The following is a 26,099-nucleotide window of genomic DNA, read 5'->3' on the forward strand; positions in this document are numbered from 1 at the left end:
TTCTGGTTCCCATCCCCCTGCCAAATTAGTTTAAACCCTCCCTAACAGCTCTATTAAATGTGCCCATTAGGAAATTGGACCCCTTAAGGTTCAGGTGTAACCCACCCTCTTGGTACAGGTCGTACCTCTCCCAGAAGAGGCCCCAAATATCCAGGATTCTAAAGCCCTGCCCCCTCCACCAGTCTCTCAGCCACACATTATAATTTGTTAATTTTTCTAGGTTGTGCTCTTATTTAAGTTTAGAGGTGTGTGTTTATTAGAATTGCACATGCTTGTGTGCTCTGCTGAATACTGTTTTTGTTGATGAAAATATACAGTGTCTATAAAAAGCATTCACATCCCCCTTCCCCCGAGAATTTTTCTGGTTTTATTGTTTTACAACATTGAATCACAGTGGATTTAGTTTGGCTTTTTTTGACACTGACCAATAGAAAAAGACTCTTTCGCATCAAAGTGAAAACAATCATGAATCCGTGAGTATGGTCAAGTCCACTGATTCAAAGCAGTCCTGTAAGTGACCCTCCACCTCCCTTGGCCATGCCTTCATGGTCTTCATCACAGGCTCTGTAGCATCAGCCTGTGTGCCAGGAGTAGAAATACAAGCACCTGCAAGGGAGGAGAAATATCTGTTTGAATTGGGAACTGAGCCACGTGGAGCTGTGACTGAACGTGACAGGAGTTTCTCAGACGCTCGTGCTGGTGCACGCTCAAGTCTCAACCACTCGAAATATGAGAATGTAGTTCGGGATACAAATGCACCTCAGATTAGAAGTGCGACTGGGGTTGTGGTTGTACAAAGATAGAAAGGAAGTGATCTCTGATTGACGTGTTAGGAGCAGCAAAGCCATGTCCATGAGGTGACCATGTATTTGGACTGAGGAGTGTATATAAAGTGGAATATTAAGGGGGGGACGGAAAGTCAATGAAGTCAGAGGACGGAAAAATAATTCACTGAGATGGAGGTGGAAATTAGTGAGAAATTGCTTAGTGAATACAGTATAAGAGATGTAGGAGGAATGTCATGTAATGGTCTTGTTGCACAGTTATTTATGGCAATTAGGTGGGAGAGTGGAAACATGAGAAGCAAGGTGGGTGGAAAAAAAAACTCCAAGCTCAAAGGAGGAGAAAATGTCGAAGGAGTAGGCCAAGGTGCAAGTTAGTAATATCAACTGGAACACCACTGATTGGGGTAAGTGTTAGATGGTGTTACTATGCAAAATGCTTCACTCTGATCATCTGCAACCAAATTCCATCAATGCCACAATACTGCTGCAATCACTCATAATGTCAGAGACATCACTGAGACAGCAGACAGTATTGTGTTCATCAGTTGGCCCCATGCCTTTTTTATATCTTTCAGCTATCTAAAGAGGCAGCTAACTTTGGAACTGAGAAACAAGAAACGCTGTGGATACTGCAAGTTAAAATCAGCTTCTGGTCGACATCTGAGGTAAATGAAACGGAGTTATTCAGACTGCAGAACTTCAATTACTCCTGATGAATGGACAATGACCTAGAACACTAATTCTGTTTCTCTCTCCACAGATGCTGGTTGACTGGCTGAGTATTGCTCGCCTCTTGCTTTTAGTTCAGCTGCCCTTGCATGTTTTCTCCAGCCCGCTTGATTTTCCTCAGTGTGCTTTGTCCAAATTATTACAAACACTTAATGGCAGAATCTGAAAATTTGTTTCTAAGCTCGATTTAAAAGAAGTATGTAAATGCATTCCCCACTGTAAATTTTTATCTGATGAGTTAATTAGATATTGAGGAATCATGGCCAATGAGATTAGGATATGGTGCTGAGGTAAAAGAGGAGCGATGATCTTATTGAGTGGCAGGACAGCCACCAGCTGCCACCTCCAGCTTTTGTTTATATATATTCCTTTTTAATAGTTTCAAAGTCTTCAAAATAAAGTTGCCTGAATCTAAGCCATGATCGCACTCTGCTGCACTTTGTTACAGGTCTGTGCATCCTATAAGGGATGGGAACTGTTCCATATCTGTGGTCCATAACATCTTCTCTTCATGACTTAAATCTGTCTCTAGTTTTTCCCTACTCATTTTATTCAGTGGTTGTGCAACGTAACTGTTCAAAATCACCTTGTGCTTCAACATGCTATATCATGATATGGTAAATGTTGAATTTAACAAGTGGTACATTAAATAGCTGGAGTTACACTTTCTGTTACACGTTCTTCACAAAGTACCCAGGACATCTTCAAAGAGCGGTGTCTCAGAAAGGCAGCGTCCATTATTAAGGATCGTCAGCACCCAGGGCATGCCCTTTTCTCACTGTTACCATCAGGCAGGAGGTACAGAAGCCTGAAGGCACACACTCAGCGATTCAGGAACAGCTTCTTCCCCTCTGCCATCTGATTCCTGAATGGACATTGAATCCATGAACACTACCTCACTTTGTTAATATATATTATTTCTGTTTTTGCATGACTTTTTAATCTATTCAATATACATATACTGTAATTGATTTATTTACTTATTTATTTTTACTTTTTTTCCCTTATATGCTATGTATTGCATTGAACTGCTGCTGCTAAGTTAACAAATTTCACGGCACCTGCCAGTGATAATAAACCTCATTCTGATAGTTTAATTTTAGTTTGGTTCTCACAGTCTTACTAAAACTATAAAGCATCAGGTTTAGGAACAAAATGTAAAAGCTTTCTAGTTATTTCCTTTGAACCAGTCATTGTATGAATTCTCTAGGAGAACAGTGAGATTTAATCCAAGTTTTGCACTCTGATTGGACAAAATACATAACAAAAATGATAAGGTGGAGAAGAGTTAAAGTTAATTTTGAAGGTTTTCAAAGTCAAAGGCAAAATTACCCAAGAGAACCTTCACCTGCATCAATGGAGAAGCATTTTGGAGAAGTTCTCTGCCACAGACTGCAGTGGAGGCCAAATCAGTGGGTATATTTAAGGCAGAAGTTGATAGTTTCCTGATTGGTCAGATCATCAAAGGATATAGCGAGAAGGCAGGTGTATGGGGTTGAGTGGGATCCGAGATCAGACGTGATAGAATGGTGGAGCAGGCTAGATGGGCTGAATGGCCTACTTCTGCTCCCATGTCTTATGGTCTTCTTCTGCAGACTCTGGCTCTCTCTCTTGTTTCTGTCCCTCCAGGTAATCCCAGACAGCCTCGATGATGTTGAGATCAGGGCTCTGTGGAGGCCGTACCATGTGAAACTATATAAAAAATCCAATGTGCAGAAGGCTTTTACAAAGTACTGTAACTTGGTTTTAGGTTCAGAGGTTCACATTCCATGCCATGACAGAAGATTATTAGAATGATCTTGACAACCAGTCTCGTCTCTATTTGAAAAGCTGCACGGACCTTGCCCCGTTGACATCCCCTCCCTGACAGTTCTTTCGATCTCTGGACCAAGCACTGAAAGGCCCCAGTTTATTTGTATTCAGTTGGGGTGGCTGCCTTCCAACGCTGTGTGCGATTTCTTCTCTCTTTCTTGGTCTGCTTTGCCATTGAGGTAGTGAAACTTAACTCGGATCCCTTCCCCATCTATTTTCCCCAATATATTTCTACTCTGATTTATACAACTAATCATCTACTCAGAGAACCAGCCTTCATTACAAAGTGTAGTTAATTCCTCACCTGTTTCCTTCACCACAGTCAATCTAGTCCGTGACTTCCCATCTGTGTACTTCCAAGACCCATCTATAGAAAATTATTCTGCTTCTCCTTCCAGAGGTGTTACCCTCACACTGATATCTTCCTACTACGCTATTCCCATTTGGCACCGTCAGCACTTAGGATAGTGCTTGCAGAGTTCATTCCAGTGTCCCTTACTATTGTTACTGACGTGTCTTTGTGGAAGAGAGCTGATTCCCAAGCTGCCCTTCTGCCATTGTGACTGCTCTCAGTCTCCCTGTGGTCAGGAGCTCTACAATGGTATGGGGAGTGTATAGTACATGTTGTCCCATCATTGCAACTGGTTCGCTTACTCACACTGCCCGTGCTGCACATTATAACGCTGCCACACAGCGGGTAAGTTCTGCTGCAACAGATGCCTGTAGTGTTGAATAATATGCCACTGGTCTCCGTATGTCCCCATGGGCCTGCACAAACACGGCATTGTAATACCCTTCCTCATTGCCGCAGTGTAGGTGAAAGGGGTGAGCCACATCTGGTAATCCTAGCCTAGGTGCAGAGACCAGGGATTTCTTGATATCTGTAAAAGCCTTTTCCTCATCTGGCCCCCATTTTATTTCCTCCAGTGGGGGACTCACTCCTTTGATTAAAGCCTGTATCAGAGCCTCTACAGCTGAGAACTCTGGTGTGAAATTACGGCACTAACTGAATAGACCCATTACCTTCCTCACTCCTCTTATGTTGACTGGGTGGGGCATGGAGCTGATTGTAGAATGTCTGTCATCTGACATGTCTTACCTCCCCTTTGAAATCGTGTCTCCTAGGCGCTGTACGGTGTGTTTCCCTATATAAGCCTTGTGAGGGCTGATTTTAAACCCCTTACCCTGCAGAATTTCTAAAACACTGGTCATTGTCTCTAAGTGGCCTGCTTCATCCTCTGCGGCAATTAGTAGATCATCTACATACTGTAAGATGGTCGAGCGGTAGGCTGTTAAATTGAGCTCTCCCAAAGTCTGTGCCATGACCTTATGAAAAATGGCTGGACTATTGTAGAATACTTCTGCTCACCCAGGATGAAGACAAATTGGTCTTGGGACTCAGGTGCCAATGGGATCCTCTAAAATCCATTAGCAATGTCCAGGACTGAGAAAATGTCATGTTCTGAAGATAGTCCATTTAGGACTATGCCAAGGCTGGCCGCAGTGGGATGCCATCTCTGTGTGGTCTTATTGAGGGCAGAATCATCTATTATGAACCAATATGATCCATCCAGTTTCTTTACTGGCCAAAGAGGCAAGTTAGTGGTTGCCGAGGTCTCTTAGTATCTCTTGGTACTTTAGTTACTCACTATACTCTGGACAGTGGTCAGTGCATCAGATTTTATGGGATACTGCTTGTAGGGGTTATGCAGATCCCTTTCTATTTTATTGGGCTTATCTTCATCTGACCATAATCTTGCTTGTGTCTAGCCTGCACCTTTGGGAACTGCTGAGAATATAACCTATAGATGTCATCCTGGCTCCAGTCCCTGCTGATCGGAGCAGTGTGGCTATGCTGGTTAGGTTGTGTACTCTATCGATTGTGCGTATTTGCTGCCTCTGAATTGTCCATGTTATTATTCCCTTTCTGGAGTCTATAACAGACCCTGCCTCCCTCAGTATGTCTATTCCAAGGATAGTACCCTTATTATTTGGACAGACCCAGAAATACACTGGAAGCTACACTCCACAGATTTGGAATATTTGTTCTGCCTTCACCATTCTTCCCAGAAGAAGAAGAAGAAGAAGAAGAAGAAGAAGAAAGCCCTTAACTCTGAGTGGAGACATCGGGATGCCATCATGGCAGCGTTTTTTTTAGCAGGCTTTCTTATTTTTACGAGGCCAAGTTGCAAGGGAGCCGGCTGGATTTGAACTCGGGTGCCTTTGCTCTGAAGTCCGGCGCTGATGCCACTACGCCACCAGCCGGCCTCTTCCCCTAACACCTGTAATATAAATCACCTCTCCAGTGTGATTCACTGGCCCCTGTGTTCACTAACACATCGCATTGCCGAAGCCCCGAACAATGTTGTTATGTACATTCCTGGGTCACCAGCATTGATGATGGGGGCCGCTGCCAGCTATTTACCTGACCTTGAGGCTGTTCTTACTAATTCTATAATCTGGTCAACTGACAGATTGGACAGAGAGGGCGTTGGCAGGGTCAGGAATTTGGGTGCTGCTGTGGTTCCTATCTGTCTTGGTGGGTGACTCTATGTCCCCTTCCACTGTTAGTACACAGTCTCCAACCATGGCCTGGGAGACGGCAGCTGTTACATATGATCTCCTCTGCCCTTCTATGTCTAGAGCCGCAGTCCCTTGGTATGTGCCCTGGTTGAAGGCAAATAAAGTAAGATCCCTACATTTTTACAGCAGCTGCATCTGTGATAGTCACCTCATGACCCCTCTTCCCTCTCTTTCGATCCATCTCCCCGGCCCATGAAACTATTGTGGAGTAGAGAAAAGGTGGAATCTCCCAGTGGTCACCCATTTTAACTCCACTTCCCATTCCCATTCCAATATGTCTATCCTTGGCCTCTTCCACTGTCATGATGAGGCTACACTTAGGTTGGAGGAACAACACCTTATATTCAGTTTGGGTAACCTCCAACCTGGTGGCATGAACATCGATTTCTCAAGCTTCCAGTAATGCTCCCACAACCCCCCTTCACCATTTCCTATCCCCTTTTCCCTCTCTCATGTTATCTCCTTGCCCACCCATCACCTTCCTCTGGTGCTCCTCCCTCTTTTTATTTCTTCCACGGCCTTCCACCAGTTTATTTCCCTGCTTTTTACTTCATCCCTCCCCCTTCAGGTTTCACCTATCACCTTGTGTTTCTCCCACCCCTAACCCGACCTTTTAAATCTACTCCTCAGCTTTTTTTCTCCAGTCCTGCTGAAGGATTTCAACCCGAAATGTCAACTGCATTCTTCCATAAATGCTGCCTGGCCTTCTGAGTTCTTCAGCATCTTGTGTGTGTTGCTATTATGGAGTAGGTGGACACAAACCCATTGTTTTAACATTTGGCTTTTGCACTCTTTTAGTCTATGGAGTAGCCTGTGCTTTGAACTTCAATTTACTGCTTGCAATTTACAAAACAACTGAAGGCTAATTGCAAGCTTCCTGAACTTATTTACAATAAGAACCGAAGCCTGGTTCTCATTTGAATTGATATCTGCTATATTCACATGACTTCAGAATACTCCCTCACACTGTAAATCTCTGGGCTATCAGCAGTTCTCAAATTCCTATTTCTTCCTCAGCTCTAAATTTATTCACTGCACCAACCCACAGCCAAGGGTTTCAGCTCTGGAAGTCCCTCCCTAATCCTCTCCAACTGTAACAATCTCCTTAAGGCTTTCCTCCCCGACAGAGTTTGGTCAGTTGCACTAGCATCTTCCATTTGTTTGATGATGCCCTTGCAAAATGCTTTGGAATTTCTTTACTCATAAACAAAGATGTTGATGCTTTTGTTGATATTGCTTTTGAACTTGCCAGTTAAAGCAATTGCAAAAGTAAATTCTTTCAGGGCAATAAATGTGTGTAACTGTTTCTGTGTGAAAGCCCAGAATGACAGTCCCAATCACTTCTCAGGCCCACTCACATGAAAACTCTTTTATTTTAAGTATATATAACTAGAAACTGATATTTTTAGCTATTTACACAAAGACACAAATTTTAGTATTCAGATTGCTACCAAACTACACCAAAAGCAAAATGAACTATAACTATGCACACATGAGGAAATCTGCAGATGCTGGAAATCCAAGCAACACACCCAGAAATGCTGGTGGAACGCAGCAGGCCAGGCAGCATCTCTAGGAAGAGGTGCAGTCGACGTTTCGGGCCGAGACCCTTCGTCAGGACTAACTAAAAGAAGAGATAGTAAGAGATTTGAAAGTGGGAGGGGGAGGGGGAGATCCGAAATGATAGGAGAAGACAGCAGGGGGAGGGATGGAGCCAAGAGTTGGACAGGTGATTGGCAAAAGGGATACAAGGCTGGAGAAGGGGAAGTATCATGGGACGGAAGGCCTTAGAAGAAAGAAAGACGGAGGAGAGCACCAGAGGAAGATGGAGAACAGGCAAGGAGTTATTGTGAGAGGGAAAGAAAAAGGAAAAAACATTAAGGATGGGGTAAGAAGGGGAGGAGAGGCATTAACGGAAGTTAGAGAAATCAATGTTCATGCCATCAGGTTGGAGGCTACCCAGACGGAATATAAGGTGTTGTTCTTCCAACCTGAGTGTGGTTACATCTCGACAGTAGAGGAGGCCATGGATTGACATATTGGAATGGGAATGGGACGTGGAATTAAAATATGTGGCTACTGGGAGGTCCTGTTTTCTGTGGCAGACAGAGCGTAGGTGTTCAGTGAAACGGTCTCCCAGTCTGCGGTTGGGTCTCGCCAATATATAGAAGGCCACACTGGGAGCATCGGACGCAGTATATCCCCCCAGCAGACTCACAGGTGAAGTGTCGCCTCACCTGGAAGGACGGTCTGGGGCCTTGAATGGTGGTGAGGGAGGAAGTGTAAGGGCAGGTGTAGCACTTGTTCTGTTCAGCTCCCGATGGAGCCACACTCAGGTTGGAGGAACATCACCTTATATTCCGTCTGGGTAATCTCCAACCTGATGGCATGAACATTGATTTCTCTAACTTCCGTTAATGCCCCTCCTCCCCTTCTTACCCCATCCCTAATCCTTTTTTTCTTCTCTCTTTCACTCTCACAATAACTCCTTGCCTGTTCTCCATCTTCCTCTGGTCCTCCCCTCCCCCTTTCTTTCTTCCAAGGCCTTCCGTCCTACGATATTCCCCCTTCTCCAGCCTTGTATCCCTTTTGCCAATCACCTGTCCAGCTCTTGGCTTCATCCCTCCCCCTCCTGTTTTCTCCTATCATTTCGGGTCTCCCCCTCCCCCTCCCACTTTCAAATCTCGTACTATCTCTTTTTTCCATTCGTCCTGACGAAGGGTCTCAACCTGAAACATTGAATGTACTTCTTCCTATAGACGCTTCCACCAGCATTTTGCGTGTGCTGCATTAACTATGACTAGCTGATTTACATAGGTGACAACATAATTTTGTCTTTAATCATTTCTAAATCCTTTTGCTGTCCTGGTGAATCAAGAGAAGTGTTTCTTTTTTACTGTTGCCTCATTGTGGATTTTAAAATCTATATTCCATAACAAATTAAATATTCACTTGAAAGGCATATGTGAAAACCAGAAACTAAAACCAAAACCCAAAAGGACTGGAGGTCCTGAAGTCAATTGGAGGACCAAAAGTCGAAGCCAGATGGTGAAGGTCTGCTGGGGAAATTGGGGCCATGACCCCTCTGGAGGCTGGAGGCTGAAGAAGATGGCCTGTCCCGGGGTTAAAGGACTGTGTATATGTGTGAGTGAATGGTGAGTGAGAGGTAAGGCGGAATGGGACTTGAGTCGATCATTGTTGCTTGGTATGCTCTGTGTTCTTCTGCTGAGTGTTGTGGAAATGCTATGCTGGTGCGAGATTGTGTGGAGACACTTGCAGGCTGCCACCAGCACATCCTTGGGTGTGTTGGTTGTTAACACAAATGACACATTTCACTGTATGTGTTGATGCAAATGTGATAAATAAATCTGAATCTGAGAACCTGTGACTCAAACAAAATGGCGATAGGAAGCGCAGGGTAATTTTGGAAGGATGTCTCTGACCGGAGGAGTCAGTGACTGAAGGTGTAACACAAGGACTGGTGCTGTAGCCATTATAGTGACGCATGTTAATGATTTGGGTGTGAATGTCTGATTTATAAATTAATGAATTATGGACTTGGACTCCAAGGTCTTTCTGTTCATCAACATTCATTAGTGATTCAACATTTTCCCTATACGCCCTACCTCTAAATGACTCGCACTGGTCTAGATTAAATTACACCTGTTAATGTTCAACCAACTTTCTCTCTGATTTGTATTTTATTTTCATTTACAGATGTTAAGTTTAAAGAGCTTTTTTAAATTATTTAAAATAATTAGTTCAATTCAAGGTGGTTTAATTTACCAGATCACTGGAGCTATTTAAAGGAAGTGAAACAGGCCTTCAGATATGAAGGCAAGAAAAGTGACCTGGTGCCAGGAGTGGAATTCTTGGAGACTTGTTCTTCACTGGCAGCTTATTCCAGTCTTGGGTTAATCTTGGAGCCAATGTCACATGGTCATTCTGAGTCAAATGACCATAGCAACAGTTAGGGTAGCAACAAAATGACTAAGCACAGGTGAAGTCAAACATTTTGGGCACAGCTTAATGGTGACCTTAGACAACACACGCAAAATGTTGAAGGAACTTAGTGGGTCAGGCCTCTTCTATGGAAGTGAATAGATAGATGACGTTTTGGGTCAAGACCTGAAATGTCAACTTCAGGATTGAGATGAAAAGGGGGAAGATGCCAGTAATAAAAAGGTGGGGGGGGGGGAAGGTGAAGGTGGAAGGTGATAGGTGAAGCCAGGTATGTGGGAAAGGTCAAGGGCTGGAGAAGAAGGAATCTGATAGGAGAGGAGAGTGGACCATAGGAGAAAGGGAAAGAGGAAAGGATTGAGGGGGAAGTAATAGGCAGGTGAGAAAAGGTAAAAGCAGGCATCCCACCTCTTCCGGAAGTTCCAGGAGTCTCCCGCATATTGATAGCAGCTCCCTGACGCCCGCAAATTATATACAATATCCCGTAAATCAATTTTTTTTTGAGAGCGAGGGAGGGAGGGAGAGAGAGAGAGAGAGAGACAGACGTAGTGAGAGAGTGACAGAGAGGGCATCCTGATTGCTCTCTCTTTGTGCTAAGTAGACCTATCAGTTTTCTCTGAGGGTGGGCTTTACAGTTGACCTCTCTCTCTCTTTCATTGTACATCAGTTCAGTTTAGTGTCCTACAGCGCCAGGGCAGAGTGTTCCAAAAAAAGTAAATACAAAACGTACTTCACCCCAGACTACACTAAAGTGTACCCCTGCCTAACAGGGGTCGAAAATAATGACAGTGTTGCTCGCTGCACTGTTTGCAACAGTGACTTTTCTATTGCCCATGGTGGGTTAAATGACTGTAAAAGACATGTTGAGGTGAGTTTAACAAGTGTTATTCGTTTATTAGCATAGCTAACGTTATTCAAACTAGCTGGCTAGCTGCTAAGAAGCTGCTCTATTGAAGTCCTACATGATGAGGTCAAACTCCCTGTAGACTTGCTTAAAGTCATAATAGAATTAAAAAATGACTCCATGTCTCCATGACTCCATGATAAGTTGAGATTCAAAGAGCTCTGCCAGTTGATGAAGCTGCTTCTGGTGCTGCCAAACTCTAATTGTGATGTAGAAAGGACATTCAGCATGGTGCATCACATTAAGACAGAATTCAGAAGTCAGCTGTCTCACAAAACACTTGTGAATCTGATGACTTGCAAAATTAACAAATTCATTGACACAGACTGCTATGAGGTTGAGACTTCTGGCAAAATGCTCAAATCTGCCAAGCAAGCCACATCACAGTACAAGGAAAGTTTGCAAAAGAGATAGAAAAGCTATTAGCATTGAGACTACCAACAAAATACTCAACAAGGAATATATGGGGAACAGAAGCGTGGGGGGGGGGGAATTGTTTAGTGGAAGGAGAAATCGATCTTTATGCCATCAGATTGGGGGATACCCAGTCGGAATATAAGATATTGCACCTCCACCCAGAGGGTGGCCTCATCTTGGCACCAAGAGGAAGCCATGGACTGACATGTCGGAATGAAGATGGGAATTGGAATTAATGGTGACCTTAGTAACTTTGTCCTTTAGAGGGAGCTGTATACACTTGTAACCCCATTAGAGAAACTGGAAACACTGACATAAAGCCAGAGTAGACAATATAGAGCAAAGGGCTCTCGGGCAACTCTGACACTTGATTCCCTTGCTTCCTCTTTAGTTTGGTTTTCACAATGCTTTCAGATTTTCTATGTGACAATCACATTGCTAACTATATCCTTACAGCATGTCTTCAAGAATGACAATGTGTATAACGAGAAAGAAGAGAAAAGTAAGTGCAAATTTGATTACAATGTCACGATTAACTGAATCAAATAGTTATCATTTCATAGAAATTGCAGTTCCTTGAAATGATTGCAGATGCAATCTAAAAAGCATCAGTAGTTATTTAATAGTTCCCCTTGGGTAGAAGTACTTATTTCACCTGGTTTGAATGAAATTTGCAATCAAAGTAGTTCCTAGGTTTAATGCACACTGGGCTTATACCTGACTTTTAGTGAAGGTAGCACATAATAGCAGTAGGAGTGGATATCTGGCCCTACAAGCTTGTCTAACCATTCAACATGATCATGGCCAATCAGACACTGGGCTCACCCCTGCTTCTGTGCCAGTTTCCCATAGCTCTTACATCTCTCATATTTCTAAAGTGCATCCACCTTCTTTTAAAATACCTTCATTCATCTAGCCTCCACAACCCTAGTGAGATTCACCACTCTCTTTGAGAATAAATCCCCAAACCTCAGTAATAAATAACCACCTCCTTATTTTGTAACCATTTCAGTTTGTTTCAGATTTTTCCACTAGTGGTAACACCTTGACGCCTACCGTGCCATGCTCCCTTAGGATCTTACATGTTTCAATAAGATAATCATTTTTCTAAACTCCAAAGAATATGTTTGGGCCGATACAGTAGCGCAGTGGTTGACACAACATTTTACAGCACTGTACTAGTGATTTGGGTTCAATTCCTGCCGCCGGCTGTAAGGAGTTTGTGTGTTCTCCCTGTGACCGCGTGGGTTTCCTCCGGGTGCTCCGGTTTCCTCCCACACTCCAAGGATGCCCTGGTTGGTAGATTTATTGGTTATTGTAAATTGTCCTGTGATCACGCTAGGATTAAAGTAGAGGATTGCTAGGAGGACTGTTCAAAGGGCCAGAAGAACCTACTCTGTGCTGTGTGTCAATAAGTAAGTAAATAAACAAAAATCTCTTTGTGAAAGAATTAATCCAGAAATTAGCCAAGTGAATCACTTTTATATTACCTCCAAATCTTTATATCCTTCCTTAAAAAGGGGGACCTTAACTGTGCGTAGCACTCCAGGTGAAAAAATATTCTATTTCAAGACATGGGCTCCATTGTGATATAGGCCGAAACGGGGAGGAAAATTCATCATTTGGAATGACCGCTGAAACTGATGGGGGTGGACTGGTTTTGAGGTTAGTAGACAATGAGAGTATGCAGGATGGCTGTGAGACTCTCTACCCATCCAATGAACACATTAACTTGGTGACATTCACCCACAGGCATCCATTGAAGCCACATGTTTGGAGTACTCGATGAAGCTGACTATCTCCGGGACCGGACCTAGAATACCGGTCAGGAAAAGCTGGCAGTAAAGTATCACATCAACAGATGATTTACATGACATATAATAATAGTGTGAGATAAAGGAATGATCTGTCCAGTATTTATTTGAAAAAAAGCATTGTAGTTTCATGTTGAGCTAAAATTGACTGGAAATCTATTGGAAAAAAAAGTTCAGGAGTTCACAGTGTTTTACAGGTCAGAATAAAAGAAACAAATAAAAGAATAAAATAGGAGCTGGTTCCTAAGGTTGTCATAGCCGGGGGTGGTAGTGGGGATAAGCTCCCACCACCTATAAAATTCTCCAAATGGTGTGCGACTCTAACAGCCTTTGACAACCAAGTACAACTATTGGCCTTCATGTGTGGCTTAGCTACTAGGCCCGATGAAATCATTTCTACCGACAGAAAAGGGGCAAAGATGGACCACTGGTGCCTCAAAACCAGATGCTTTGGACAGGTGGGGCTTGTCAGCCTTGGACAGCAGCCCACCTAGGAGAAGGGAAACTCTGATTTTAAACCTCCGCAGCCTTGTGGCCATACCCACCCATAGGCAAGACTTCGGGAGAAGATCCTGAGGAAGAAATCCGGAGCTGGGGTTCCTAAGGCAGTGTGATATTGTTTACAATTTCACTCTGGCAACCCCTACGACGACTCTGGTGCCAAGCTGTATCGGTGCTTGCCCTTCCCTTGGACTACATCAGTGACATGGAGAGGGGGAACCCGCTGCATGGGCAACAGCCGGTTCTTCAACTCTTCCTGCCCAGGCTTGCACCCTGGAGAGGACACAGTCCACCAGAGGAACAAACCCATGATCCCCTGGGATCAACGGCTACCTACTACTACTAGAATAGGAGCTTGGTTTGGATTAGACAAGCCAGCTCATGAACAAGCAACCCCGAAAAGTCTACAGTGGAAATCACATGCAAATGGTACATAGAGTCCTATAGTCATAGAAAGTACAGCACCCTTTTGCCCACCTAAGCCATGCTGAATCATTTAAACTGCCTACTCTCGTTGATCTGCACCGGGACCATAGCCCTCCATACCCCTACCATCCATAGATCTATCCAAACTTCTCTTAAACTTTGAAGTCGAGCTCGCATGTACCACTTGTGCTGGCAGCTCATTCCACACTCTCAAGATGCTCTGAGTGAAGAAGCTTCCTCTCATGTTCCCCTTAAACTTTTCACCTTTCACACTTAACCCATGACCTCTGGGTACAGTCCTACCCAACCTCCAAGTAAAAAGCCTGCTTTCATTAATCCTATCTATGCTCCTCATAATTTTATTTACCTCTATTAAATCTCCTCCCAACCTTCTACATTCCAAGGAATAAAGTCCTAACCTATTCAATCTTTCCTTATAATTCAGGTCCTCCAGACCCGGCAACAACCTTGTAAGTTTTCTCTGTACTCTTTCAACCTTACCTACTTCTTGCTTGTAGATAGGTGACCAAAACTGCTCATAATACTCGCTCATCAAAGCCTTATACAACTTCAAAAAAAAAAAAATCCCATCTCCTGTACCCAATGCTTTGATTATGGAAGCTTTCTTTACGACCCTATCTACCTGTGACACCACTTTCAATGAATTATGGACCTCTATTCCCAGATCCCTTTGTTCTACCACAGTCCTCAATGCCCTATCGTTTTCTGTGTAAGGCCTATCCTGGTTGGTCCTACCGATGTGCAATACCGTTAAATTCCATCTGCCATTTTTCAGCCCATTTTTCCAGCTGGTCCAGATCCTACTGCAAGCCATGATAGTCTTCCTGGCTGTCCATGCTACACCCTCAATATTGGTGTCATCCGCAAACTTGTGGATTCAGTTCACTATATGATCATCCAGAACGTAGACAGAACCAGCACTGATCCCTGTGGCACTCCACTAATCACTGGCCTCCAGTCAGCAAGGCAACCATCCACTCCCCTCTCCCACTGGCTTCTCCCACAAAGCCAAGCTCTAATCGGTAGTGTTTTGAGAGCAGGAGTATTTGCTTCATTTGTTTCTGTAGTATTCTGAAGGGCTATTAGTTGTTCAATTTATTAATAATATTTCATCAGGAGTGAAGGAAACATTTGAACTCAAGAACTGAACTTCTGGCATTCGGGGCACCTAGAAACACTGATGCAAAGCCAAAGTACATAAAGCAAAGTGTTCTCAGGCAAACATGATACCTGCCTTCCTGCTGTGCTTTTAGTATCAATCTCATCAGTAGATGGTAAAGTTAACGTAAGTGAACTTTCAACTATCACTGAAATAAATAGTTTAAAGTGTGTTGCTGACTCTAACAAAACATAAACAGTATACGGATCACTGGGATATTTGGTGACATCATCCCATTTGCCTTTAGATTTAATTTTAGCTCCTGAAGGCTACTCTCAAAAACATTTCATGTTGCAGTTTGAGGTTACCATAGGAGCCAGATAACAAGATTTTCCGAGGAGTACATCAGAGCTGTTTCAGTAAATGACAGTGCTGAAATTCCTGCTGCAATGGCTGTGCCCTTTAAATACCCTCACACTCTATCTCAGACACAGTTCGCATCTTAAATAAAAAACGGAACTGGCCAGAAATATCCAGCATGTTGTCTTTGACTGAAAAAAAAAAGGCTGGCTCTTGTTCCAGACGATATTTTTATCTGAATCATCTTTCTGTCACATCTAATTTTCCATTTTAGCAAGAATTTCCAAATTAACTTTTTAAAAAAATTATTGCCATTTTATTTTTGTTATGTTCTTCAGTCTTCCAAGATCTCCACAGCTAATCGTGACTAAGCATATGCCTTATGATCTGAAATCCTCCCTGCTGCGATTAGCCAGCCAGCAATAATTTTCAGGGCATGAAGTAAATAGAAAACAAACTTGTGCTGTCACTGCAAAATCTTAAAGCAAAATGTTCTCTGAGGCAGCATTAAAGTCCTTTAATCAGACTGGCTGCTCACCACTAATAAGCACGAGAACCTTCAACATTGCTTAGTCATTCCTGTTTCTCTGTTTACAGGAAATGAGTGCTTCCGGGAGACAAAGAATGACAGCATTTGCTGTTTAGTCACAACCCAACATTCATCACAATTTAACTGCTCCCTGAAGGCTGCAGTTGAAAGCAGGGTTAAGGAGACAGGTGAGTGTCAGTGGAATCTCTGGAGTACCAGAACTGCTCCGGGAACGCGGAATAGGGTGGATAATTAACCCACCAAGATGTTGGTGGGGTAAGTGGTGGTGGGAGGCAGGGTTAAGAGAGGTACATATGTATATCGGTGTATACTGGTGACAACTGTGATGCATTTAGTAGCAAAAGGTATATGATTGAATGGGCAGTCTAACAGTAACCCAGATGTAGCAGAATTGGTCCCAGCCCTGCTGATTTGGAAAATCCTCCTCACAAACATGCGGTATATTAATTTTGAATGTTGTGTGTTGTGCCAAATTAGTCAAACAGCAACCTGATATAGGGTTTATCACATTGTCATAGCTTACAGAAAATTTGCTGGATTACTCCGACAAAATCCTTGATGCATTGTGTGCTCCTGGCAGGATAGGCACATCAAGTCTCTCATCAACTTACGTAGGTGGTAGGGTGCAATCACAGGAGAGATCTACATCGATTCCACACCCCATGGGATTTCGTGGCATGAGGTCAAAGATGAGCAAGGAGCTCTTCAACTGATTACCTCCTTCTCTGCTCATGAAGCAGTCCTTCTCCGTGTTCAGTTAATCACTGGAAGTACAACGTCATAGAGTGTAAGTGGAGGTAGCAGCCTGCTGATGTTCAGTCAATGCTGAGGCAAGGCAAGCTGGGAAAATAGTCCCATTATCTGCTGTTGCTCTTATAAATTATTTTAAAACATTTTCTTATTTCTTCTACCACTGTCTACTTCAACACCACCCCAACACCCACCTCACTCACATCATGGTGTATTAAACATCATTCTGACCCCTGTCCAAAGGTCTGCTCCAGTACTGGTCTCCGTCCCCTTGCTAGAAATGGGCTCTTTACTTCCCAGCTGTCCTCGGGAAGCACCTTAACCTTCACTTGTTCCCTCTGATAATTTTGTGAACATTGAAAATCTTCCACTGAAGAGCTGAATATCGTTGTACAATACCTCTGGTGCTGGAGCAGTCCTCAGTGTATACCTCAATTCACCTCCGTGGCCTTGCTTCAGGAGATGTTCCTTCACCAGGTGAAATGGTAAACATCAGTGTGAGTTAACAGCATGTATATGTTAAAGCACCCCCTCTCCTACTGTACTCACAAACAATGATGTAAAGAGCAAAGCATTCATATCTAGGGCCCTTTCAATCACACTCACTCAGCTTGCAAACCCCACATCTGGTTTAAGATGGCGCTGGTGAATCTCAGCGACTTCTAGTTGGTGGCCAATGAAACAAAGAGAACAACCAAATACTTCGTTAATCACTCTTTTTTCTGGCAAATGATTCAATAGCCTGTAACTTCCCCTTGGACTTGGAGGCATTTTGATGTGGTAGAACTGAGGAGAGACAAGGTAGCGGACCCTTCGCTGAGAGGGAGGAAGACCCGAGTTTCAACCAACTCCAGTACTGGGCCGAATCAGAAAAGTTGGGAATAGGCCGAATCGAGACGACAGAGTCCAGCACCCTGAGCGTACTGAAGCGACCAAACGTTATGTTTGGAAGACGACTTAGGCGTCAGACCAAACTGAAAAGGCCAGGGTGTCAGGGCCCGAGATGAGGGATGGGCCACTTCAGCTCACTGCCCTACGACGTTTACCCGCCTCTGTGCTGAAACATGGGTCTCGGACTGTCCTTGTGGACGTCAGTTCAGAACGCTACTTGCTTGTATTTTTTGTTTGTATGATTTGTTATTTTTCTCTCTGCATTTTGGGTGTTCGATGGTCTTTTTTTTAATGGGTTCTTTTGGGTTTCTTTGTTTCATGGCTGCCGGTTAGGAAACAAGTCTCAAAATTGTATAACGTGCACATACTTTGATAATAAATGCACTTTGAACTTTGAACTTTTAACATGCCTCTGAGGTGAATTGTGACTGCAAATTAATGGGTGGTTTATCGTCTGTGAGCATTAGAATTGCTGCCTCATGGCTCCAGCAAACTGGGTTCTGTCCTGACCTCTGGTGCTGTCCACGTGCAGTTTGCGTATTCTTTCTGAGACTGCAGGGTTTCCCCTCCCCGCCCCCCGGTTTCCTCCCACATCTACAAAAAATATGTGGGATGCTAGGTTAACTTGGCCAAGTTAAATGCACCTAGTGTGTTGGCGAATGGTGGAATTTTGAGGTGAGGGTGAGAGTGAGGTGAAGATGGTGGGAGAATATGTGTAGAGTGGGTTAGAATGGGTCAGGGTAAGATTTGTGTAAAAATAGGAGCTTGGTTGTCAATGTAGACTCAGAGGGCTAGACAATCTCTTTTGATTTGGACAGATCAGTGTATGTTCTTTGCATAAAACCTGACAAACCAAAAAAGTTGGAGGGAGGAGAAGATGGTGGTGCGACGCAGCGTGGCCGTTCCGAATGAATATCGATATGTGTAACTAGGGGTGCCGTGCACAATCCGGATTTGATGGAGACAGCCGTGAAGCACAGAGGAACATCTGGAGAAACTTCTGAAATACCTGCTTCGCTGCCGCTGCTACTGTGCGATCGAGAATCTCCGGAGACAAAGGCCCCAAATCCTTGGCTTTGTGTATCGCCTGTTGCCGGGGCCGGGGTCGAAACGCTCAACAAAGATGGTGCTCGGTGCATCGGTGTCGAATAGGTGGTCAGAGGCACGGAGTTTTTCGGACTGACTCGGAGTCGGACTGTGGTCGGGTGCTTCCAGGTCGCTGCATCGGCAAGTTGGTGGCGCTGGAGGTTTACCGTCTGCGTGAGATGATGGGACTTTCGAGAGACTCTGAGACTTTTACTGTGCCATGGTTTGTTCTTATCAAATTACGGTATTGCTTTGCACTGTTGTAACTATATGTTATAATTATGTGGTTTTTGTCAGTTTTTAAGTTGGTTTGTCATGTGTTTTCGTGATATCATTCTGGAAAAACATTTTTATCATTTCTTAATGCATGCATTACTAAATGACATTAAAAGGGGACAGTGTGTCCTCATAATCATAATCATTTACTTTCCTTTGGTCATATAATTCAGCAGTTCCAAGCATGAACACTAATAACTTTGCAAGAATAGTGGAACAGCTTTTCAAGCCTCTTCCCACTTTTCACCCCTACGTGAGGGAATAACCAAACACCTCCCCCAACCGACAATGACCCCACCCCACTTCACATCAATATTCTGTCAGAACCCAAAAAAAGACAATGAAAGTTAATTGGGAGTTCCACTCTGGCTCCCACAATCAAGTGTTCTCAAGAAAGCAGCCAGAATAGACATTCTAACCAGCTCTCCCTGTTTTCTAGCTCAACGCCTTCTACAAGCCAGGGTCATATTATACCAGTTTGATTCCTGGGTTGCAGTGATATCATTGTTCCTGGTGAGAGAATTAATATTGATCTCAGAGTTCCCAGGATTAGGAAAGTGTCGATGTGCAAGATTCAGGAAATGATATAATTGATTTTTATATATATAAACTATATTTGTTGCTGGTCAGTGTGAACTAACAGTAAGGCCAGCTGCATCCTCTTTCCATTAACCCATGTATCTTATTGGTCTTACTGTATCTTTTTTATTTTTAATATACTTATTAGATTACATAATGCTTGGTTATCCAGCATATTTGATTTAATTGGCACATTTCAAGTCCAGCATAAGCTCAATAATAGAGATTTTATCACTGGGACATATTTCAACAGGGTGTCACTGCCCGTGAGATTTGTAGGGTACAAAAGTTATGATAAAAATACAAGTTCTTTACTTAGAATGACATAGCTCACAGATTGTGACTTATTGTAGGAAGGACAGAGTGCTGCCCTCCACGAACCATTCAGAACAGCTCTGTACAAGTTCACTGTTTTCTCCGCTCGATAAGGCGTGTGACCAAATACAGCAAAAAAAAATTGTAAGTCAAAAATATGGCCCAGGGAGACCAGATGAGTGGCAGCAGTGATTTTGTGTCTGCTCCCTGATATGCTCATGGGTTTCAATACTTGAGGTGCAGTGATATGAAAATGATGGGGAGAGAGGACGGTTGAGTTTGGGGTGGCAGAGTAACGCAGTGTTTAGTGTAACTCTTTACAGTACAAGCTGTAAGATCACGGTTAAATTCCGCGCCACTGTCTGTAAGGAGTTTGTACAGTACATCCTTCCTGTGACCACATGGGTCTCCTTTGGGTGCTCCAGTTTCCTCCAGCGTTAGCCGTTGTGTGAGTTGTGACATGCTACACTGGCACCAGAGGTATAGTGACACTTGAAGGCTGCTCAGTGCAATCCGTGCTGATTTGATGTGAAAACAATACCACATTTCACCGTATGTTTTGATGCTCATGTGACAGTACAAGCTAATCTATAAATAACGCACACAAAATGCTCGAAGAACTCAGCAGGCCAGGCAGCATCTATGGAAAAGAGTACAGTCGACGCTTAGGGCCAGACCTTTCAGCAGTCCAAAAAGTCGACTGTACTCTTTTCAATAGATGCTGCCTAACCTGCTGAGTTCCTCTAGCATTTTGTGTGCGTTGCTGGGATTTCAAGCATCTGCAGATTTTCTTTTGCTTCTAATCTTTAAATATTACTCTTCTCATTGAAGAGGTGCGGGCAGCAAGGAAGAGCGAAGTCAGGGCAGTGTCAGCTCCTGGGGATTAATGAAGGGTTCAGTAGAGTTGAGTAGCAAGTTGCCAGTAGTTTGTGGGTTGGAGGTGCAGTTTGCCATTTGATTGGCTGATAGCTGGGGAAGGTGGGGATAGTGAACACCTACGCTCTGTCTGCCAGAGAAAGCAGGATCTCCCAGTGGCCACACATTTTAATTCCACATCCCATTTCCATTTCCACAGCCTCCTCTACTGTAAAGATGAAGCCACGCTCAGGTTGGAGGAACAACACCTTATATTCCGTCTGGGTAGCCTCCAACCTGGTGGCATGAACATTGACTTTTCTAACTTCCGCGAATGCCCCACCTCCCCCTCGTACCCCATCCGTTATTTATTTATATACACACATTCTTTCTCTCTTTCTCCTTTTTCTCCCTCTGTCCCTCTCACTATACCCTTTGCCCATCCTCTGGGTTTTCCCCCCCTCCACCTTTTCCTTCTCCCTGGGCTTCCTGTCCCATGATCCTCTCATATCCCTTTTGCCAATCAACTGTCCAGCTCTTGGCTCCATCCCTCCCCCTCCTGTCTTCTCCTATCATTTTGGATTTCCCCCTCCCCCTCCCACTTTCAAATCTCTTACTAGCTCTTCCTTCAGTTGGTCCTGACAAAGGATCCCGGCCCGAAACGTCGACTGTACCTCTTCCTAGAAATGCTGCCTGGCCTGCTGCTTTCACCAGCAACTTTGATGTGTGTAGCTTGAATTTCCAGCATCTGCAGAATTCCTCATGATAGTGAGGGTGGTTCCTTTCGGTTAACCAATGGGCAGGAAGAGAGTCAGGTGATGGACAGTTGGGGTGTGTCAGATAAGGCAAGACTGAGGTGTGAATGAAGTATGGAAGGGGAACAGAAGGAGTGTCTTCCTACCCAACAAAGTCTCCCACAGATAACAAGAAAGCCTCTTTCTGCCAAATGAAAGTAGCAAGGGTGTTGACCAAATATACGTGCACTGTATTGGATGCCACTGTAGCCTGGAATCTTTTGTTTTGTAGCAGCAGTCACACCAAGGTATCCAGAACAAAGTCATGAACTTTACAAAGTCTGCCATATATCTAGAATTTCCATTCTTCATAAATGGATGTAGAGGGTACAACAATGTGCGATTTGGGCTCTAATTTCTATTGATCAATTCTTCCAAGCGCTTCCTTCTTCAGTGTCTCCATGTAAAAACCCCTGGTCTGATTCCTATCTACTGTCAGTTAGTTAATGAGCAGGACCACCTTTCACGAGAACAAATTCATGCACAGACTGACCATTGTGTGGAAGAAGGCACAGCAGTGGATTAACAGTGTTTGCTGCCAAATGTACTAACCATTAAAATAATTTAGGTTCTGATTAAATCACTCAGTCCACACTGATCTTCATCTCCAGAACTTTTACAGCAACAAGTAAAAGTATTGAAAGAGAGTGAACACTGAATTAATTTTTTGTAAATACATCAATGATTTTCTAGTTCTTTATTCCAAGAGAATCCAAGGCCACAAGGCTATAAGACCATAAGACCTAAAAGCAGCATTAGGCCATTCAGCCCATTGAGTCTGCTCCGTCATTTCATCCTGGCTGATCCTGGATCCAACTCAACCCCATACACCTGCCTTTTCGCCATATCCTTTGACGCCCTGACTGATCAGGAAGCCATCAACTTTTGCCTTAAATATTTCTGTGGACTTGGCCTCCACTGCAGACTGTGGCAGAGCATTCCACAGATTCATTACTCCCTGGCTACAAAAATTCCTCCTTACCTCTGTTCTAAAAGGTCACCTCCTCAATTTTGAGGCTGAGCTCTCTAGTTCTGGACACCCGCACCATAGATAACATTCTCTCCACATCCACCCTATTTGGTCCTTTCAACATTCGGTAGGTCTCAATGAGATCCCCACACATTCTTCTAAACTCCAGTGAGTACAGGCCCAAAGTTGCCAAACGCTCCTCATATGTTAACCTCCTCTCTCCTGGAATCATCCTTGTGAACCTCTTCTGGACTAGCTGCAATGACAACACATCCTTTCTGAGATATGGGTCCCAAAACTGGTGGTAATGCTCCAAGTGTGGCCTGACTAGCGTCTTATAAAGACTCAGCATTATATACTTCTTTTTATATTCTATCCCCCTGAAATAAATGCTATCATTGTATTTCAGCAGGTTGGGCAGCATCCATGGAAAAGATCGGTCGACGTTTTGGGCTGGAACCCTTCGTCAGGACGAAGGGTTCCGGCCCAAAACGTCGACCAATCTTTTCCACGGATGCTGCCCGACCTGCTGAGTTCCTCCAGCGTGTTGTGAGTGTTGCTTTGACCCCAGCATCTGCAGATTATTTTGTGCTAACATTGTATTTGTCTTTTTATCACAGACTCAACCTGTAAATTAACTTTCTGGGAGTCTTGCACAAGGGCTCCTAAGTCCATCTGTACCTCTGATATTTGAATTTTTACCCCGTTTAGATAATAGTCCGCACTATTGTTTCTTTTACCAAAATGTATTATCATACATTTCCCAACACTGTATTCCATCTGCCACTTTTTTGCCCACTCTTCCAATTTGTCTAAGCACTGCTGCATTTGCGTTGCTTCCTCAGCACTACCTACCCCTCCACCTACCTTCATATCATCTACAAACTTGGCCACAAAGCCATCAATTCCATTATCCAAATCATTGAAAAACAATGTGAAAAGTAACAGTCCCAACACTGACACTTGAGGAACTGACAGCCAAACAGAAAAGGCCCCCATTATTCCCACTCACCACCTCCTGCCTGTCAGACATTCCACTATCTATGCCAGTATCTTTCCTCTAACACCACTGGATTTTATCTTATTAAGCAGGTTCATGTGTGGCACGTTGTCAAAGGTCTTTCAAAATCCAGTGACATCCACTGCCTCTCCTTTGTCCACCCTGTTTGTTACTTCCTCAAATAACTCTAACAGATTTGTCAGGCAAGATTTCTCTTTACAGAAACCATGCTGGCCTTGATTTATTTTATCATTAGTCTCCATGTACTCCAAAACCTCATCTTTAATAATAGACTCCAACACTTTCTCAAGAACGGAGGTTAGACTAATTAGCCTATAATTTCCTTTCTTTTGCCTCCTACCTTCTTAAAGAGTGGAGTGACATTTGCAATTCTCCAGTACTCTGAGACCATGACTGGATCAAGTGATTCTTTAAAGATCAAGACCAATGCATCTGTTATCTCTTCAACAAACTCTCTCAGGAGTCTGGGATGTAGCCCATCTGTTCCGGGTGACTTATCTAAACCTTTCAGTTTTTCTTTGTAACACTTTTTTCTTTGTAATAGTAATGGCACTCACTCCTGCGCTCTGACACTCATGGACCTCTGGCACACTGCTAGTGTCTTCCATGGTGAAGACAGATGGAAAATACCCACTAAGTTCATCTGCCATTCTTTGTCCCTCATTACTACCTCACCAGCATCATTTTCCAGTGGTCGTGGTCCAATGTCAACTCTCACCTTCCTTTTCCACTTTATATAACTGAAAAAACTTTCAATATCCTGCTTTATATTATCAACTAGTTTGTCCTCTTATTTCATCTTTTCCCTTACAGCTTTTTCAGTTGCCTTTTGTTGGATTTTAAAAGCTTCCCAATTATCCAACGTCCAACTGACTTTTGCTACCTTATATGCCCTTTTTGGCTTTTATGCAGTCCTTAAATCTCCTTGTCAGTCATGAGAACTTGCCATTTGAGAACTTCTTCCTCTGTGGGACATATCTATCCTCTGCCTTGTGAACTATTCCCAGAAATTTCAGCCATCTCTGCTTTGACATCATCTTACTAGTATCCTCCTCCAATCCACTTGGGAAAGCTCCTCCCTCGTGCCTCTGTAATTCTCTTTATTCCATTGTGATACTGATACATCTGACTTAGGCTTCTCCCTCTCAAATTGCTGTATGAACTCAACCATGTTATGATCACTGCTTCCTAAGGGTTCCTTTACATTAAACTCCCTAATAAGATCTGGGTTATTACAAAACACCCAAATCCAAGGTAGCCTTTTCTCTGAGTAGGCTCAAGCACAAGCTGTTCTAAAAAGCCTTCTCATAGGCATTCAACAAATTCCCTCTCTTGCGATCCAACATCAACCTGATTTTCCCAATCCCCTTGCATATTGTAGTCCCTCATTACAATTGTGACATTACCCTTATTACATGCCTCTTCCAGCTCCCTTTGCAATCTCAACCCCACATCTTGGCTACTATTTGGAGGCCTATATATGATTCCCATAATGTTTTTTTTTTCACATCTGCAGTTTCTTAAATCCACCCACAAAGTTTCAACATCCCCTGACTTTATGTCACCTCTTTCTAAAGATGTAATTCCATCTCTTACCAACAGAGCCACACCACCGTCAATGCTGTTCTCCCTGTCCTTTCAATACAAAGTATATCCGTTGATGTTAAGCTCCAACTATGGCCTTCTTTTAGCCACGACTCAGTGATGCCCACAACGTCATACAGACCAATCTCTAATTGCGTCATAACTTCGTCCACCTTATTCTGAATGCTACGCACATTTAAATACAGCACCTTCAGTCTTGCATTCTTTGCCCTTTTGAATTTTGCCTCTAAGTTACAACTTAACTCTTTGCTCTGTTTGCATTTGTACCCAATGATTGGCTTGTCCTTGATGTAGATTGGGAGATCACTTCACTGAACATCTACACTCCATCCACCAGAAGAAGTGGGATTTCCCAGTGGCCATCCATTTTAATTCCACATCCAATTCCCATTCTGATACATCAATCTGTGGCCTCCTCTATTGTCATGGAGGCCACACTCAAGTTGGAGGAACAACACCTTACATTCTGTTTGGGTAGCCTCCAACCTGATAGCATGAGCATCGATTTCTTGAACTTCGGGTAATGCCCCTCTCCCCTCCCCTTCACTATTCCTCATCTTCTTTTCCCCCTCTCACCTTAACTTCTTCCCTGCCCTTCACCTCTCTCTGGTGCTCCTCCTCCCTTAGCTTTCTTCCATGGCCTTCTGTCCTCTCCTATCAGGATCCCCCTGCTCCAGCCCTGTATCTCTTTCACCAATCAACTTTCCAACTCTTTACTTCATCCCTCTCCCTTCCGGTTTCACCTATCTCTCCCCTTGTGTGTGTCTCTCTCCCCTCCCCCTACCTTTTAAATTTACTCCTCATCTTCTTTCTCCAGTCCTGCCGAAGGGTTTTGGCCCGGAGCATCGACTGTACTTTTTTCATAGATGCTGCCTGGCCTGCTGGGAGTTCCTCTAGCATTTTGTGTGTGTTGATTGGCTTGTCCCTCCTTACATTCATGTTACATTCGTCATCCACTTGTAAATCTGCTGGCTCATCCTCAGCTCTATCGTACTG

At 43.6% G+C, this 26,099-nt stretch overlaps 1 long non-coding RNA gene across 2 annotated transcripts; it reads right to left on the bottom strand.

The window, feature by feature from the left end:
• Positions 1 to 323: 323 nt before the first annotated feature.
• On the bottom strand, positions 324 to 26,018 carry LOC134349366 (uncharacterized). Of its 2 annotated transcripts, XR_010018656.1 has the most exons (4): positions 25,888 to 25,965; positions 17,111 to 17,179; positions 16,573 to 16,725; positions 324 to 606 (listed from the first exon to the last, which is right to left on the bottom strand). It is a non-coding gene; the product is annotated as an uncharacterized LOC134349366 (long non-coding RNA). The 2 variants fall into 2 exon arrangements; XR_010018657.1 differs by lacking the exon at positions 17,111 to 17,179 and having other exon boundaries at positions 325 to 606; positions 25,888 to 26,018.
• Positions 26,019 to 26,099: the final 81 nt, after the last annotated feature.

This window comes from Mobula hypostoma, chromosome 7, assembly GCF_963921235.1.
Source record: "Mobula hypostoma chromosome 7, sMobHyp1.1, whole genome shotgun sequence".
Taxonomy (NCBI): Eukaryota; Metazoa; Chordata; class Chondrichthyes; order Myliobatiformes; family Myliobatidae; genus Mobula; species Mobula hypostoma.